Source organism: Chlorocebus sabaeus, chromosome 4 (genome assembly GCF_047675955.1).
Source record: "Chlorocebus sabaeus isolate Y175 chromosome 4, mChlSab1.0.hap1, whole genome shotgun sequence".
Classification (NCBI taxonomy): domain Eukaryota; kingdom Metazoa; phylum Chordata; class Mammalia; order Primates; family Cercopithecidae; genus Chlorocebus; species Chlorocebus sabaeus.
Genome location: NC_132907.1, coordinates 29,013,051 through 29,020,258, shown reverse-complemented (window position 1 = coordinate 29,020,258; position 7,208 = coordinate 29,013,051).

Here is a 7,208-nt window from a genome sequence, read left to right as displayed (position 1 = left end):
GGCAGGAGAATGGTGTAAACCTGGGAGGCGGAGCTTGCAGTGAGCTGAGATCCAGCCACTGCACTCTAGCCTAGGCGACAGAGTGAGACTCTGTCTCAAAAAAAAAAAAAAAAAAAAGGAAAGAAAAAAAAGAAAAGAAAGGAGCAATGATTCCAAAATTATTTTGAATAATTTTCTGTACCACCGAGGCAATCCATCAAGCACCAATCAAGCTGTCAAATAAAGAGAGCATTTTTGGATATATAAGGACTCAGGAATTTTAGTGAAACAAATTCTTTTAGGAAGTTACCTAGGGATATACTCTAGCAAAATGAGGAAGAAAGCTAAGACAGACAATAGCGGAAAGATGGGCAGTAAGGACAAAACCCAATCCAGGGGACTGGCACAGTATTGTTTATATATCACATATATAAAATGTATAATATAAATATACATACACATACACAAAATACTAAATGTATATACAACAAAATGTTAAATCTTCTGAGTGGTCAGACATTAGCTGAATTATTTTGTGCTTCTATATATTTTTAAAAATATCAAAGATGTATTACCTTTTTTATTTTTTCAGAGATGGGATCTCACTATGTTGCCCAGGCTGGTCTCAAACTCCCAGGCTCAAGCAATTTTCCCTTCTTGGCCTCAGAAAGTGCTGGGATTACAGGTGTGAGCCACCATGCCTGGCCCAAAGATATATTACTTTTGTAATCAGACTTTATAAATGTTTTCTTTCTTTCTTTTCTTTCTTTTTTTTTTTTTCGACAGAGTCTCACTCTGTTACTCAGGCTAGATCATGGCTCACTACAGCTTCATGCTTCTGGGCTCAAGTGATCCTTCCACCTCAGCCTCTCAAACAGCTGGGATCACAGGCATGTGCTACCACACTCAGCATTTGTGCGTGTGTGTGTGTGTGTGTGGAGACAGGGTCTCGCTACATTGCCCCTGTTGGTCTCAAACTCCTGGGCTCAAGTGATCCTCCCCCTTGGCATCCCAAAGTGATACCATTACAGGTGTGAGCCACCACACCTGGCCTATAAATGTTGCTTTTAGAGAAGAAACATCACCGCTCTTTCCTATTCCCCATTTCGATTCCTTATTTTAAAAACTCTTAGATAATTCGGTGCTAAAAATTATTAGGTCTTAATTACACTCAGGTCTAAAAACTTCACAGTGAATTTCTGTTTCCAGAGTGATTAACTTGGTGTTCTTTGCTTCAAACAAATACATTCTTGCCTCTAGAGGTAGAGAAACTTAAGTTTGTTTTGTGGAATAGTTTGGCTTCCCTTAGGGTACAAAGGGAAAAGTCCACATGAAAGTTACTTTGCAATTTTTTTTAATTCAACTTTTCTAATTCAAGATCTAGTTACTCAGGTATACCTCAGATTAACTTTCATTAAAACTTCTACTTCATGGATTTCTTACGAGGATTAAGTAAGGTCGAAATGTTGAAAGTTCACTTGATACTGAAAAGCATCATTCCCACCTGAGTTGTTACTGAGGGGGCATCGTGGAAAAATGAAAAGGGTTTTGGGGTCAAACAGATTGGAGTAATCACTCACTGGCTAGGTGATCTTGGACAAGCTTCTTAGCCTCTGGAATTTAATTCGCTGGAATGTTACCATGAAGGCAGGGGCTGTTTTGCTCTCTGGTGTGTCCCCAGCACTGAGAATAATGCCTGACACATTCTATGCTCAACACATGTTTGTTGAGTAGAACTCTCTGTGCTTTGGTTCCTTCATTTGTAAATCATAGAAAATTTGACAAGTAATGAGAGTAATTTGTGTCATTTAAATCCACAATTCATCTTTCTAGAGCTTTGGTCATATGGCAGGGTCCTCCTTGGGACTCTCATATAAATGACAAGTATTTATCATGAAACTATTCCCAGAAGTGAATAAATGCCCCTTTAAATTCCCTTTTAAGTTGTCCATAATGTTCCTTTTAAAGTCCAGTGGCAGGGACTTCTGGCCATGGTGAGGTAAAGAGGTTGGCAAATGCTCTCCTAACAAACAACTGGATGAAATGGTCAGAACCAGACATTCAAGCGCTCTGGAAAATTGACTAAAGGCGGACAAATTGAGAAGTGCTTATTCCTGAAACACTGTTAAACCTCAGGTACGAGCAGCGGGAGTCTGTGGGGTTCTTGCCTGGGGCTACTCCCATTTCCATCCCACTCCATGCTCCAGTGGCATGGAGGTTCCAGTAGGGTGGGACTGACTGTGGAGCGTGGCAGCTTCACTGCCAAAGGAGGTTGACTTGATTTGGAGCAAAGGGCAGAAAACACCACCTAATAGTGTAGTTAATAAAAGTAGCAAACCTAGTAAGAAGTGAAAGGGATAGGTCCACAATTCTACAAATCTTAGTGTCTGGTTCTGGTTGGGATGAGTAGCAGACCCACAGACTAGCGAGAAATAGAATAGTGATATATTCTGGCAATAAGAGAGCCAAGAGAGACTGGACAAGCTCTCCACACCACACATCTCTGGCTGACTGTGGACTGCATGCGTGTACAGGGAGACCTGAGAGGGCCTAGTAAGAATTAAGACCTGGGACAGACTTCAAAACTGCCTGAATTTGAATGTACTCATAAACTCACATATAAACCCATTGATAGGGGCTGGAAACCCTACTGGCTTTAGGAATTTTGGTACAGCCTCAGACTGATCAGTGGCTGACTGCCAGGTTATGCGAGGGACAACACCTAGGAAGCAAGTTAAAACATAAGAGAAATATTTTTTAAAAAACATAGCAGGGACATTAATGGCCACACACCGCAGGGGAGGCAGGCTCGGTTATAAGTCTACTGCCTCTTGGCTTCAAATTCACCCTTGAATGTCAGCTCTGTGAGAATGAATCTGAGTACTTTAAATATTTTTCCTTTGCCAGATGGCAAAATGTCAAAATTTGTCAGTAGAAGGCGCTGGAGAATCATTACAACAGGAAAGGATTTTCCTTCCTGGTTGTGGTGTCTTTCCCTGGGCAGCTCCGGTGGAATGCATGGTTTCACCAGAATACAGCCCCTGTAGTGTACACGCTTGCCTATCACCACTCTTCTGTAGCTTGGGCAGCTTCTCTAGTGCTGGGATACTGCACAGAATGTCACACAAAGATATGAAAGTCTTGAGCAACATTGTCAACCTGAGGTACATTTAAAAACACTCCACCCAACGGCATAATACACATTCTTTTCTAGTGCACACAGAACAGTCTTCAGAATAGAACATATGCTAGGCTGTAAAACAAATCTCAATGAATTTCAAAGAACTGAAATTATACATAGTATGTTTTCTAACCAACACAAATTATAAATCAATAACAAAAAGAAATTTGGATCTGTATCATAGGCTTCTGGTGAGACTTCTACTTCTAAGCAGTTTTGCCCAACACTATGAGAAATAAATGAAGTATTTCTCACAGTGGTTAGAGGAAAATACATACCTTAAGTAACAATATCAGAAAACAAAAAGTCTCAAGGTAAGTTCTACCTTAAAGTAGAAAAAACGAGCAAATTAAATCCAAAGCAAGCAGAACTAAAGAAATAATAAAATCAGGCTGGGCACAATGGCTCATGCCTGTAATCCCAGCACTTTGGGAGGCCAAGGCAGGCAGATCACCTGAGGCCAGGTGTTCGAGACCAGCCTGGCCAACATGGCGAAACACTGTATCTACTAAAAATACAAAAGTTAACTGGGCATGGTGGCAGGCTCCTGTAATCCCAGCTACTCGGGAGGCTGAGGTAGGAGAATCGCTTGAATATGGGAGGCAGAGGCTGCAGTGAGCTGAGATTGTGTACTGCAGCCTGGGTGACAGAGCAAGACTCCATCTCAAAAAATAAATAAATAAATAAATAAAATCAGAGTTAAAATCAATAAAATAGAAACAAAAAAATAGAGAAAATCAATGACATTCGAAGTCACTTATTTGAAAAGATCAACATATTTAATAAATCTTTATCTAGATCAACCAAAGAAAAAAATACCCACAAATTATCAATATTAAGATTGAAAGAAACTTTGGGAGGCCACGGTGGGAAGATCATTTGAAGTCAAGAGTTCAAGACTAGCCTGGGCAGCATAGTGAGACCCTGTTTCTAAAACAATTTTAAAAATGAGTTGGGCATGGTGGAACACCCCTGTAGTCCCAGCTACTCAGGAGGCTGAGGTGGAAAGATATCTTGAGCCCAGGAGTTCAAGGCTGCAGTGAGCTGTGATCACGCCACAGTTCTCCAGCCTAGGCAACAGCAAGACCCTGTCTCAAAAAAAAATAAAAAATTGAAAGAGGGAACATCACTACGGACATTACAGAAATTGAAAGGATAATAATGCATTTTAACACTTTTTTGCCAACAAATTATAAATTGCATATTTACATATAAATTATATACTTGCAACATATAAAGATTACATATCATAATCACGTGGACTTTATCCTAGAAATATCATATAATCATGTCAGTAGATGCAGAAAAAGCATTTTAAAAATCCAGGATTAATTTATGATGAAAATTCTCAATAACCTAGGAATATAAGGGCATTTCCTTACCTATTAAAGGGTGTCTTAAAAACTACAACATCAGTGAAATGTAGAGCTAGACTCATACTTAATGGTGAATCACTGATTGTTTTCCCTAAGGATTGGAAACAAGACAAGGATGTCTGTTTTTATTACTTCTATTCAACGTTGTACTGAAGGTTCTAGTCAATGCAATGAGAAAAGAAAAAATAAAGGCATGCACATTAGAAGGAAAGAAAGAAAATTGTTCCTGTTGATAGACCATGTGATCCTATATGTAGAAAATCCAAAAGAATCAACAAAAAAGCTACCAGAACTAGTTAAACAAAGTCTCAGTACAAAAGGATGGGGTACTGCTATAAAGATACCCAAAAATGTGGAAGCAGCTTTGGAACTGGGTAACAGGCAGAGGTTGTAACAGTTTGGGGGGCTCAGAAGACAGGAAAGATGTGGGAAAGTTTGGAATTTCCTAGAGACTTGTTGAATGGTTTTGACCAAAATGCTGCCAGTGTCTTTGCTAAATCTTTACAATAACTTCCTCATCTTCATCTGAGATCACCTCAGCCTGAACTTCATTGTTCACATCGCTATCAGCATTTTGGTCAAAACCATTCAACAAGTCTCTAGGAAGTTCCAAACTCCCACACCTTCCTGTCTTCTTCTGCGGCCCCCAAACTGTTCCAACCTCTGCCTGTTAACCAGTTTCAAAGTTGCTTCCACATTTTTGGGTATCTCTATAGCAGTGCCCCCCTCCCAGTGGTACCAATTTACTGTATTAGTCCGTTCTCACACTGCTACAAAGAACTGCCCGAGACTGGGTAATTTATTTATTAAAAAAAAAAGAGGTTTAATTGACTCACAGTTCTGCATGACTGGGGAGGCCTCAAGAAACTTAGAGTCATGGCAGAAGGGGAAGCAGGCACCTTCTTCACAAGGTGGCAGGATACAGCGTGTGCACGAACGAGGAAGTGCCACAATTTAAAACCATCAGCTCTCGCGAGAACTCACTATCATGAGAATAGCATGTGGGAAACCACCTCCATGATCCAATTATCTCTCACGTGGTCCCTTCCCTGACATGTGGGGATTACAATTTGAGATGAGATTTGGATGGGGACACAAAGCCAAACCATATCAAAGATCAGTATACAAAAATAATTGTAGGTTTCTATATACTAACAAACAATCCAAAAATAAAATTAAAAAACAATTTCTTTCCCAATAGCATCAAAAAGAATGCTTTTGGAATAAATTTAACAAAGAAGTGCAAAACCAGTAGAACACAATACTGAAAGAAAACCTAACTAAACAGACATTCCATATTCACAGACAGGAAGCCTCAGTATTGTCAAATGACAATTATTCCTAAATTGACCTACGAATTCAGTGCAATCCCTATCACAATCCTGGTGGAGTTTCTTAAGAAATGGACAAGCAGATCCAGAAAGTGAAAAGAACCCAATAGCTAAAACAATTGGAAAAGTAGAATAAATCTGCATGGCTTATACTACCCAATTTTAAAACTCACAAAACTACAGTAAGACAGTGTATCAAAGAGAGTACATAAATAAATCTTTCAACATATGGTCAATTGAATTTTGACAACGGTGCCAAACAATTTAATGGGGGAATGTATAGTCTTTTCAATGAATGGTGCTAGAACAATTTGATACCATATGAAGGAAAAAAATATATAGATCCAGACACAAAATACACAAAATATAATCAAGAAGTGATCAAAGACCTAAATATAAGAGCTAAAACTATAAAATTTCTGGAAGAAAACACAGGATAAAATATTTGTGACCTTGGATTAAACAAAGATTGCTTAGTTGTGACACTAAAAACATAATACACAAAATAAAACATTGATAATTTGAACTTCATCAAAATAAAAACCTTTTACTCTTTAAAAGATATCATTAAAAAATGAAAATAAAAGTTACAGATTGGGCAGAAATATTTGCAACTCATATGTCCAGATTTGCAACTAGAATTACAAAGATTAGAATTACAACTAGAATTGCAAAAATTACAGATTTGCAACTAGAATTATAAAGAGCTCTTACAACTGTATAACAAAAGATAAATGTCTCAATTTGAAAATGACAAAACATTTGAATATTTGAATAGACATTTCATCAGAGAAGAAATATGAAAGGACAATAAGCATACGAAAAGTTGCTGAACATTATTAGCCATTAGGGAAATGCAAATGAAAACCACGATGAGATACCATTACATGCCCATTAGGATGGCTATAATCAAAAAGGATGATAATACTAAGTGTTGGTAAGGATATGGAGCAAATGTAATGCTCTCACATCACTGGTGGGAATGTAAAATGGTACAACCTCATTGGAAAACAGTTTGGCAGTTTCTTAAAAAGTTAAACCTAGGCCAGGGGTGGTGGTGGCATGTGTCTGTGGTCCCAGCTACTAGGGAGGCTGAGGTGGGAGTACTGCTTAAGCCTGGGAGGTCAAGGCTGCAGTGAGTCATGATTGAGCCACTGCACTTATCTAGCCTGGGTGACAGAGGGAGACCCTGTCTCCAAAAAAAAAAAAAAAAAAAAAAAAGTTAAACTTACCATAAGACTCAGAAATTCCTCTCATAAATATCTACCCAAGAGAAACAAGGCTTGTATGTGAATGTTTGCAATGGTATTATTCATATAGCTCAAAACTGGAAAAAATCCA